The 12,215-nt window shown below is 46.3% G+C and overlaps 1 long non-coding RNA gene across 1 annotated transcript in view; it reads right to left on the bottom strand.

Moving 5' to 3' along the window:
• LOC143828829 (uncharacterized) overlaps positions 1-9,523 on the bottom strand; it is a 33,246-nt gene extending 23,723 nt beyond the window's left edge. Inside the window, exon 1 of the long non-coding RNA XR_013227912.1 lies at positions 9,462-9,523. This is a non-coding gene — a long non-coding RNA (uncharacterized LOC143828829). The remainder of the gene's footprint in view (positions 1-9,461) is intronic.
• Positions 9,524-12,215: the final 2,692 nt, after the last annotated feature.

The following is a 12,215-nucleotide window of genomic DNA, read 5'->3' as shown; positions in this document are numbered from 1 at the left end:
CATTACTGCGTGTCCTCTCCTCTGCAGCCAACAGAAACAGCATCCTGCCCTCCTCCAAGTGACAGAGTGACACTCCAGTAGAAATTATCTGGGTGAGGATAAGGGAGGGTAAAACAAAAAGTGCTTGGCATCTGCTGCAAACCACCTAACCAGGATAAAGACATATATGCTGCCCTCCTTAAGCAGCTTGATTGAATATCCAGGGAACAGAACCTTGAATAAACCTTTGTTGGTCTTCAAGCTGCTAGTGAATTGGAACTTTCATAGAATCATAGAATCATAGAGTCATAGAATTGGAAGGGTCCTCATGGGTCATCTAGTCCAACCCCCTGCACTATGCAGGACATTCACATCCCAATCGCTCATCTACTGTAACCTGCCACCCCTTTGCCTTCATAGAATCAGCCTCTCCGTCAGATGGCTATCTAGCCGCTGTTTAAAAATTTCCAAAGATGGAGAACCCGCCACCTCCCGAGGAAGCCTGTTCCACTGAGAAACCACTCTAAATGTCAGGAACTTCATCCGGATGTTTAGATGGAATTTCTTTTGAATTAATTTCATCCCATTCGTTCTGGTCTGTTCCTCTGGGGCAAGAGAGAACAATTCTGCTCCATCCTCCATCTGGCAGCCTTTTAAGTACTTAGTTCTGCTGCTGCAGACTGACAGGGCTACCCACCTGAATCTTTCTTCAGTTATAGTTGCTCCTAATAAAACGTCTTCTTTTAGTTACTCCTAATGAAACCCATAGTGGTGTGCTAGTAAGCAATCTGGGCTAAGAGTGTCTAGAGCTGGGATGAAAAATTCACTCGCTGAACTGAATTACTCACTTGTTACTCAGCCGAACTTACTTGTCATGGCTGTTGCAAGGGAAAAAGAAGAGCGCTATCCTGAGCTCTTTGGGTGAAAGTGAGATGCCTGTATGAGGAGTAAATTATCTCTCTCTAGAACATTGCAAACACCACCGAATCAGAAGAGTTGTGCAGCTAAATATTATTCCAAATGAAAATTATTTTCCTTTCAATAGCTCATTATTTCTTAGCATAGGTGCTTGTCAGTAAAGTAGAAATGTAACTCTTTTAAAATCTTATCTCTATAACTCCACAACAAACATGCTAGTATATAAAGGTAAAGGTATCCCCTGTGCAAGCACCGAGTCATGTCTGACCCTTGGGGTGACGCCCTCCAGCATTTTCATGGCAGACTCAATACAGGATGGCCTTGCCAGTGCCTTCCCCAGTCATTACAATTTTACCCCCCAGTAGCAAGCTGGGTACTCATTTTACCAACCTCGGAAGGATGGAAGGCTGAGTCAACCTTGAGCCGGCTGTTGGGATCGAACTCCCAACCACATGTGCAGGCAGCTTCAGACAGCATTTCTGCCGCTTACCACTCTGTGCCACAAGAGGCTCTAGTATATATTCATTCTTAAAAGGTAAAGGAATCCCCTGTGCAAGCACCGAGTCATGTCTGACCCTTGGGGTGATGCCCTCTAGCGTTTTCATGGCAGACTCAATACGGGGTGGTTTGCCAGTGCCTTCCCCAGTCATTACCGCTTACCCCCCAGCAAGCTGGGTACTCATTTTACTGACCTCGGAAGGATGGAAGGCTGAGTCAACCTTGAGCCGGCTGCTGGGATTGAACTCCCAGCCTCATGGGCAGCCGGCTTCAGACAGCATTTCTGCTGCCTTACCACTCTGCACCATATTCATTCTTACATCTTCATAATTGCGAGGCCAAATTAACGAACCGTTAATGTTTCAAATTATGACTTGGAGGCAAATACATAAGGTGTGTCCTTCAGATTGAGCTGATTGCCCCTGTGTTATTCACTGGAAGAAAATGAGAGTACATACACTGCCCCCCCCCCCACACACACACACATTACAAGGCTGCTTTGCAACCAGATAAAAGAGGCTCCCTATTAAACATGAAACCCTAGTGTCGTGTTGTGCTTTTAGGATTTAATGCTAAATGTTACAAGGAACTGGAGATTGATTTTGTTCAGGGAACAGAGCCAGATAAAACAACAGAGAAGCAAGTGGCCCTGTTTATAGAAGGCAGCAGTGTTATCATAAGAAAGCAGAAAGGTACCTGAGCAACATTAATGGTGGGCTTAAAGGGCTACTGAGCTGATTTTGTATATATAGACATCCGCACCTCAGCTCACAGCACTTTCCTCTTTGCTATTTCTCTAAATAAAAGCCATGTCCCAACACTGGATCAGAGTAGCCGACTCTGGGTTAGGAAACTCCTGATAATTTGGGGGTAGACTTTGGGAAGAGACCTCAGTAGGTTATAATATAATAGAGTCCACCCTCTAAAGCTGAAATTTCCTCCAGGGGTTCTGTAATTCTGGAAGTTCTTGTTATCTCGTGCTATTCTAGAATCATAGAGTTGGAAGGTACCTACAGGGTCATCGAGTCTAACCCTCTGCAGAATACAGGAAGCCCACAACTAACTGCCCACCCTCAGTGACCCCGATTCCATGCCCAGATGATGCTCCCCTGCCTGGAATATATTCACTCCTGACCCCAGAGTGGCAGTCGGCATTTGTGTGGGCATGCAAAAAAGAGCCACAAGGGCAAAGCACTGATACAATTCCTTCTGCCCAGCCACTCATAATATGCCTAAATTCACAAAGTCAGCATTTATGTCAGATGGATATCTAGTCTCTGCTTAAAAATATCAAAAGAAGAAGAACCCACCACCTCATGAGGAAGACTGTTCCGTTGAGGAATTGATCTAACTGTAAGGAACAAATCAAAAACTGGCCAATAATCAATACAAGACAGAGAAGCGAATAGGTAAATGAGCTCTCGGAGGCCAATACAATAAAACCAGGCCTCCCTTTTATATGAAATTGTTGTTGTCATGTTGTAAATGGCCCTGAGCCATTGGGCAAGGATGGGATAGAAATCTTCTTCTAATCTTCTATCTAATAAATGCATACAATGAAATCAAGATAGTGACCAATGTTTAGTTCCAAATGCAACGTTCAGGGACCACGGTTGAGAACCTGCCCATTCCACTATTCCACTCCCCACATATATTCTAACTGGGTATTTCTCTCGTGTTTCGACACAGGGAAGTCTATCACTTGAGAATGTACAGCTTCTTTCATTAAAGGAAATGGATGACAGTCATTCTGTGCAAGGATAATGGTAAATGAAAGAGAGGAGTAATTAATAAGCAAATGTCTTTCGCTTCTGTCTCACATGTTCTTTCCTTGTACCATAACCTATTGAGGTAGAGAGATAGCACAATCCAATTTCACTCAATTTATTGCCTCTTGGCTCCTGTGCTCCGGGCTGCTCCCTGGATTTTTGCACCGGCAGATCAAGCTACTGGCATCAACTTTGGCTGACAAATTGAGTAATAATGCGGGTAATAAATGCAACAGTCACTTCCCTACTTAGGGGCAATTTACATGTCAGCCTTAAAGAGACTTTCTGCCCATTTCCCCGGACTCAGAAGCACATCAAGTGGTATTTGCTAAGAGCATCTTGGCTATGAAGATGCCATGGTGACAAATTGATAGGCAAAATCATTTTCTCTGTGCCCCCAGCCGGCTGTTTTTCAAAAAGTCAAAATTTGTAATATTGAGACCTGAGATCATGAATTGACTGTAAGGGGGGGGGAGTGGAGTTGAGGAGGAAGCTAGAGCATTCTTCTGTCACAGAACAGACACAGTTAAGGTAACTTAGTCAGCCTCAGGCAGAGTTTGACACTGGAAAGTGACTGACCTTCTGTGTTTCATGCAAGTAAGGCCTAGAAGCTAGATAAAGAAAAGAAACTTTTTATTTTTTTTAAAAAAACGAGAAGGGTGTTGATCTAAGTATCTTCTCTGAGTGAATATATTTGAGTAACATGACCACACTTTTGTCACTTTGGGCGGTAAAAGGAACAGAGGAAGTCCAAACAACATTGCAGGAGTCTCTGAGGCTTGAATACCATATATCAGGGGTAGTCAACCTGTGGTCCTCCAGATGTTCATGGACTACAATTCCCATGAGCCCCTGCCAGCAAATGCTGACAGGGGCTCATGGGAATTGTAGTCCAGGAACATCTGGAGGTCCACAGGTTGACTACCCCTGCCATATATGATTTCTCTCATCAGAAACCAGGCTGCTCAGGGTCAGAGGGCGGGCACAGATTCTGTCCTTCCAAGTAGGGATCCCTAGCATCATTAGTTCAACCATAGCTCTGCTTTTGTGCTGAAACAGAGAGAAGGAGGCTGGCTGGCAATTCCAATCGAGCCTGGTAAACAATTGGCATCTCTATCATGAGATTCTATGAGACTAAATTAAATAATATTGCTACAAAATCATAGAAACCTTTATGAAACAAAACTATCAAAATGTGAAGCTATTGTCCCTTTACGTATCCTCTATTTACGTCTATACACTTCTGAAGGTTGTGTTTTCTGCACTCTTTGATTTACACTGTGTCAAAACTGCAGTCCTGGCATCCTTGAGGGATTTGAATCGTGTTCCTTTTAAATGTTTGGAGTTTGGGTGACAAAAAGAAGCCCGAAGGGGCAAGATCAGGACTAGGTTTGTACAGTTCGAGCCAAATCTTCCAAAGAGGGTGCCCCCATCTGCCCCGTTATATCCAATGGTGCCATTGATTTTCATTGGTGCCGAGCAGCCGCTGTGGCCGAAGCTGAATCGGTCTGAATCGGGACCACTTTGCACAACCCTAGTCAGGACTGTAGGGTGGGTGGGGTAAGGTTTCCCAACAAAATGTTCATAGGAAAGCCCTTGCTACGCTCAAAGAATGAGCAGGTACATTGTTGTGTTGGGAGGGTGGGGGAGGATCCTCAATGCAACTTTCCCAGCCTTTTCCTCACCAATGCAGTTTTCAGTTTTTAGTTTTCTTGAAATTTCTTCATAATAACTTGTTTTTTGTCCTTCAAGAAAGCCTGCAGCCATCCACTGATCACAGAGACATGTTTAAACACATTTTATTTGGAATAAAATCCATGGAACCCTAGGAGCAATACTTTTGACTAACCCTTGTACAATACATCTGATCTGCATTGCTGTAGCCATCAATGGAAAACATTTGTGTACAACTCTTCCGCCTTGAGCCCATTTGGAGAAAAAAAGGTTAGAAATACTGTAAGCATATAAAAGGGGGACATGGGAGAAATCTTGCCTGGTTTTCCATCAGGTGCATATAGCCAAAAGAATCTGAGCTTTAAAAAAAAATGTCTGGAAAATGAGATGTTTTGCATGTCTGCAGCAGACGCTTCAATTCTCCTGAGAAATTATGTAAGTTGCTTTGGTCACATTTATGAGAAGACAAGACTCACTCGAAGAGACAATCTTGCCAGGAAAAGTTGAAGGCAGCAGGAAAAGAGGAAGACCCAACAGGAGATGGAGTGACTAAATAAAGGAAGACATGTGCCCCCCCCCCTCAGTATGCAAGACTCAAGCAATGCTATCAACACTAAGAAGATTTTGGATTTCTTAAAGGGGTCACCATAAGTAGCTTGATGGCACCTAAGAGAGAGAGAGAGAGAGAGAGAGAGAGAGAGAGACTCACAAAACAGGACATTTGCATCTTTTACTCTTCCATGCATGGGTTCCTCTCTGTATGAGGGATCCCCCCCCACAGACACACACTATCTCCTCCTCTCCATTGGAAGTATCCTGGCATATTTAATTATATACATAGGAGATGAGCTGTATTGGATCCCATTAAGTCACCCCCCCCCAACCGTTTTTGAACTTAAAAAATATTCGTCATTTTTGACTGAAAATCAAACTGTAAATTCTCACTGGTTTGAGCCAGTTTCAAATCCCCAATGACTTACCCTTTGTTTTGGTCAAGACTTGTTATATAAAGCCAAAACCAGAAACATTAAAGGTTATGATTTAAGTGATAAACAGCTATTGCACTGAAGTGTTATGAAAGACACTGTGAATCTCCCTGTATATAAATTTCATAGACACTTTGGATGTTAAACCTGCAAAGGGTCAAACAGAGAACTGGTGAAAGCACAGTTTGAAGTTACTGTGACCCAGTCATTTAAATGATTCAGGATATAAGTTTCTACAGGAACATTATGTTTAACTGTTTTTAGAGGTTGTCTTTTACTGTTGTTGAAGGTTGTTTCCTGACAATTGGAGTTGTACTTTTTAAAAGTGTGCTACTTTCCTCAAGTGGGTGTACAGAGGATTCCGCAGAGTGGCCATAAACAATCGTCCATACCAGACTTAATTGGAAGGTAATTGTTTTACACTGAGAACTGGACTAAAGTTTATTTGTTCATTTACTTCATTCACTGATACCCCACTCATTCATTCATTCATTCATTCATTCATTCATTCATTCATTCATTCATTCATTATTCGACTTATATGTCGCCACTCACAGCCCAGCAAGCTTGTGGAGGTTTACATTTCCTTCCTTCATTCATATCCCACATTTCTCCCCAAAGGCAACCCAAAGCAGCTTACATCACCTTGCCTCTCCTCATTTTTATCTTCACAAAAACTGTGAGGTAGGTTAAGCTGAGAGGTTTTGAATGATCCAAAGTCACCCAGTAAATTTGCTGCTGTAATCTGGATCAGTCAGTTTCTGGATCAGGAACAAGGGTAGGCCCATGTGGAGCAAGTTGCAGAAAACCAGCTTAGAGATTACTGTCACATGGATCACTATGGCTAGGTGTTCCAGGGCCAAGTAGGGTGCTAGGAGTTTGGCTCTGCACAGGTGGAAAAATGCCAGCTGCACTACTCTTGTGACCTGCATCTCTACAGAAAAAGAGGCATCTAGGATTACTCCCAGGTTTCCGACAGTTGTACTCCCTCCGATTTGGATAGTCCTGCTTCCTCACTTGGACCCTTTCTGTCTAGCTGTGGGACCCTTTGAAGGGCTGAGCTTCAGACGACTCTGCTTGACCCATTATGCACGGGGGTTTTAGTGCACATTCGGGGTGGAATGGCGGCGACTAAAATCACCGATAACGCACGGTGCCGGCTGCAACCGGCCGCAGCTTCGGTGTATGCTGCCGAAAAAGCCGCGTTAGCGAAACGCGGAAGAAAGCGCAGCTTCCGGGTGACCGGGGCGCAACCAGAAGCGGCGCCCGAATTGCCGCGTGCATAATCGGTTACTCTGGGTTTTGTCGCCGTCGCGCTCCGCCCCGTGCATAACCGGTGTGTGTCGCGTCTTCCCCCTCTGCGTTTTCCATGTGACCTGAAATCGCCGTTTCGGCGGCCGTGCATAATGGGCCCTTGAGCCACAGAGCTGCCATTTTTTTTCAGCCCTTCAGATATGGTAAGGGGAATTAATTATTGAGCCTAGTGTAGCATCAATGCAGGAGCAAGATCATCTCCAGCTTAATCCATTTTTACAAGAGATAGCATGTGGAAATCTGCTCTAGCAGTTTTTCTCTCAATTCTGCCCAACCTCTTTGGTTGCTGACCTATGTATAGTCGCATACTTTTCACAACTGGGGGTAAAAATTGCTTTGAACCTGTTCCATTAGCTCAGGGGTAGTCAAACTGCGGCCTTCCAGATGTCCATGGACTACAATTCCCAGGAGCCCCTGCCAGCATTCCCAGGAGCCCCTGCCAGTCCATGGACATCTGGAGGGCCGCAGTTTGACTACCCCTGCATTAGCTTTTCGTAAGTATGTGCAAGTATATATTTATGCCCGAATTCCTCGTAGAGATTCGCTGAGGCTATAATTCTCCAGATATTTCCAACAGAGTAATCTTATTTAAACCAATATATTTTCTTAAAAGTAAACACTTTAAGAGATTCAGTTTTAGTCATTAAATCCAAGTAGTTTCATAACAAGATTTTTTAAAAAAAACAATATGAATAAGCTTGAAAAGCCATGGGCAAATCCCACACTTTCATTATATTTATTTTAAAACTATAAAAGGAGCCTTTAATCTCCAGTAATCACTGGCTAAAAATAATTCTTAATATAGGAGAGCTAGCATGGTGTACTAGTTAAAAGTGGTGGACTCTAGTCTGGAGTTTGATTCCCCATTCCTCCACCTGCAGACAGGTGAGTGAGCTTGGGCTAGTCACAATCTTCTTAGAGCTGTTTTCACAGAGCAATTCTTTCAGAGTTCTCTCAGCCTCACCTATCTTACAGTGTGTTGTGAGAAGAGTAGGGGAAAGGTGTTTGTAAGCTGCAAACAGGGTTGTCTTTTTGTATTTTCTTTAAATTTGTATTTTTGTATTTTTAGAATTATACAAATCCAAAGTTAAGCTTTTATATTTTAAAATTATATAATGTTGAACGGTTTGTTTTTACCTGTGGTGATTGCCCTGAGCCTTTAAAAGGACGATAATAAAATGAATGAATAAATCTCCACTTATGTTTAGCAGTGCTGGGAAGATGGCTTGGCGACAAGAATTTTCATACTGGTTACAAGAATCCTCAAAAACAAGGCTGGGAGCCAACGTTTACAATCCTCTCTACTTAGAAGTAAGACCCACTGATGTTAATTGAACTTTCTCCGAGCATGCATGTATAGGATTGCAGCATCAGTCTGCAAAGTATCTACAATTCTGGCCTGATAAAACCCTCTGGCCCTTGCAAAAAAAAAAAGCACTTTGATGGATGATTAATATGAAAACAGGCTGAGATCTTGGGAAAAGAAAGGGGGAAAGCCACAACTGGAGGGGCTAAAAGTTCATGCTCTTTCAGAATTCCAAGTTCCTGTTTCTTATTACCTTTTTATTATTATAATTTTTGCGTGACTGTGGCTGGACCTCTTGTAACCTCCCTGCTCAGAGTGCCGAAGAATAGCGGCTCACTGCAATCAAACAGGAAACCCTTTCTCCACTGCCCCCTCCTACTGAAGCCCAACAATGCCTCATAAAATATCAGATCGCAGATTAAAAACGACTGACTCGAAAGTTCAGAAAGCACAAGCTATGTCTGCTATTCAAAATAACTTTAACCTATTAAAGATGAAAAATCGGGGGACATGCTGAAATAATATAACTCTTCTCGGGTTATTGTTCTCTTTCTGTTTGATCTAAAGGAGAAAATTGGCTTTTAAGTGTTTACTAAAGACAACTGAACTGGCCAAAATAGACAGCTGCAACCATCCATACAACAGACAAGGACTCCTGCTTATGGCCCATTATGCACGGCCGCCGAAACGGCGATTTCGGGTCACGTGGAAAACGCGGAGGGGGAAGACGCGACGCATACCGGTTATGCACGGGGCGGGGCGCGACGGCGGCAAAACCCAGAGTAACCGATTATGCACGCGCCGATCCGGGCGCCGCTTCTGGTTGCGCCCCGCTCACCCGGAAGCTGCGCTTTCTTCCGCGTTTCACTGATGCGGCTTTTTCGGCGGCATGCACCGAAGCTGCAGCCGGTTGCAGCCGGCTCCGTGCGTTATCCGTGATTTTAGTCGCCGCCATTCCACCCCGAATGTGCGCTAAAACCCCCGTGCATAATGGGTCTATGTGCGGCAAAGACTCACCGCAGCCGCTGGTTGACGCTGCGGAGGGCTGGCTGGAGGCGGACGCGACTGCCCCAGCAGCCCTTTTGGGCTGCGTGCTTACGTAAAGAAGGAAGGCGGGACGGTGGCGGCTATAAAAGCGCCACGTGTGCAGGTCCCGGCCTCTTCTCCAGGATGCCGCGGAGCAGCTCATGCTCCGTGGTGACTGGGAACAGCGAGAGCCTCCCCTCCCCCCCGCGCGAGGCGGTCAGGAAGGCCTCTCATAGGAGAGAGAGAGAGCGCGAGCATGAGAGCGAGTGAGGCAGGGAGGGGAAAGCCAGCGCGACAGGAGCCCGCAGAGTCATTGGGGAAAACGGGCAGACTCGGAGATCCCTGGTCTTCCCTCCCAACCATTCCCATGTCAGCACAGTTCGTGGAGGCTACTGGGTTCACGGAGGGGGGGGGGGGCTTACATACCTCCTCCGTTGTGCGCTTGCTGCTCCGGAGGGGGGTGGGTGAGGGCTTTGTTTTGCCTCTTTGTACTCGGAGCGCCCCGCCCACAAGCTAACTGGGAGGATTCAGCTCCGTCGTCCTCAGCAACTTGGAGAGGTTTGTCGGACTGCAGGTGTTCTGAGCTCGCAGGGGCATGCAGCTTCTCTCCATGTCCTTGTCGTGACAGGGAGTGTGTAGTCTGTCCTCACGCAGGCTGAGCGCCCCACCTGGAAATTTGGTGCGCCCCCTCTATTTCAGAACCCATCACTAATGCAGGAAGGGATTGCTTGCTTCAGACAGTTCCTCCTCCTTTAGGAGACGTGGCAGCTAATGGGGGGGGGGGGGTTATCCCATTGCCTGGAATAGGTCTGGAGGTATGCTTCCCAAATTTTCCCCACTTTTCCTCCATACAGCAAGCATATCCGGGGGGGGGGGCAAAAGGGGCCTGGACTCTTTTCAGCAGCCCAGATTATGATGCCTGCGCTCTAGGGGCCAGGCAGTTCCATTCGGCTTGCATAAGCCAAGTGGGGCAGCTCTGCTTAGTATTTGGATGGGAGTCCAAGGAAGCATATGTCTTCATGCAAAGGCAGGAATGGCCTTAGTGCGGCTGCTTGCTTTGTGCACCTGCTTTTGTGCACCTGCTTGCTTGTACTCTGCAGGGCTCTTTATGAAGTGTGGACTAGTTTAAACTCATCAGATCTCAAGCATGGGGCTTGGGTGTGCCTGGCTAGCACTTCTACAGGAGCCCTCACGTGCTAACAGGATCCAGACATGGAAGCAGAATGTAAAGATGAGTTGGTTATTATGCGCTGCTTTTCTCTATCAGTAGGGGTCTTGGGGTGGCTTGCTGTCTTCTCTTTCCTCTCCCCACGGGGGTGGAGGAGGGCCCTGGTGTTGCTGCTTGGTCAGAGCAGCTTTGGCTGTGCTAGGTGAGCCCTGGGTTAGCCAGCTGGCTGCACGTGAAGCATACCTCATCTTTTAGCTTGCAAGGGCTCCCTCCCCATCAGAATAAAAGGCAGCTGGAACGTGACAGCCCTTTTCCTCTTTTTTGTAACTTCATGCTTCTGTCATGGACTGCATTGGCCTGGGCTTTCTGACATCCTGGCAGAGCAGGGATGTTGAGCTTGCAGGGTGCTTGACTGAGGCCTGGTGCCCCCCCCCCTTAGGCCACTAGGGGAGGTCTGTGCAACGGGTATGATTGTCAGATCCAAGCCCTATGCAGACAGGTTGTGGGACTTCGGTATGTCCAGTCTGGAAAAAGGGAGGTTGCGAGGGGACATGGTAGCCCTCTTTAAGCATTTGAAAGGTTGTCATTTGGAGGAGGGCAGGATGCTGTTTCCGTTGGTTGCAGAGGAGAGGATGAGCAGTAATGGGTTAAACTACAACTACAACATTATAGGCCAGATATCAGGAAAACATTTTTTACAGTCAGAGTAGTTCAGCAGCGGAATAGGCTGCCTAAGGAGGTGGTGAGCTCCCCCTCACTGGCAGTCTTCAAGCAAAGGTTGGATACACATTTTTCTTGGACGCTTTAGGATGTTTTGGGCTGATCCTGCGTTGAGCAGGGGGTTGGACTAGATGGCCCCTTCCAATTCTATGATTCTATGATCCTATCCCATGGTCTTATAATAGGCAGCTCAGGAAGAGATTCTCTCCTGGCAAATAGTGGTCCTCTGCGTATTCTGGCATCTCCAGAAGAAAGGACCGGTCAGAGGGGGATGCATAAAACCCCCTCTTGAGACCTGAGTGGACAAGACTGGTGTCAGTTTGCCAGGAGCCTTTTCTGCCAGGAAGCAAATCAAACAACTACAAAACCTTCTCCCTGTCAGTCTTTTCACGAGGATGGTTACAGGGATGATGAGAGAGTGGGCCCGTGGCTCAGTGCTTTGTATGCAATAGGTCCTATTTTCAGTCCCCAGTACTTACGGTGCAGGGAGTTGGCAGTGAGTGAGGTGAATGGCCTCTGTCCGGACACTGGAGTTTGTGTGGATAATGCTCACTTGGATGGGCCAAGGGTCTGATTCACTATACAGCAGCCCATATCTTCCACCTGGGTTGCACCCAATTCTGGTTAGGCAGGGGTGCCGGCGTGGAGGAGCAAGTGGGGGGATGGGCAGAGACATTAAGGCCCAGGTCCCCACCCCTACCTTTGGCATTTCGGTCATCCAGGAAGTGGAATGATGGTCGCACAGCCAGCAGCACACCTTACAGGGCTTACCCTCCAAGTGAACAGGTGACTCCATCTGGATCCATCAAGTGGATTCACCCTCCGGAAACCTGGCACAAGGCTGCTCTTGGTCTGCA

This window comes from Paroedura picta, chromosome 2, assembly GCF_049243985.1.
Source record: "Paroedura picta isolate Pp20150507F chromosome 2, Ppicta_v3.0, whole genome shotgun sequence".
NCBI classification, from domain to species: Eukaryota; Metazoa; Chordata; class Lepidosauria; order Squamata; family Gekkonidae; genus Paroedura; species Paroedura picta.
This window is presented reverse-complemented; position numbering and strand designations above follow the sequence as displayed.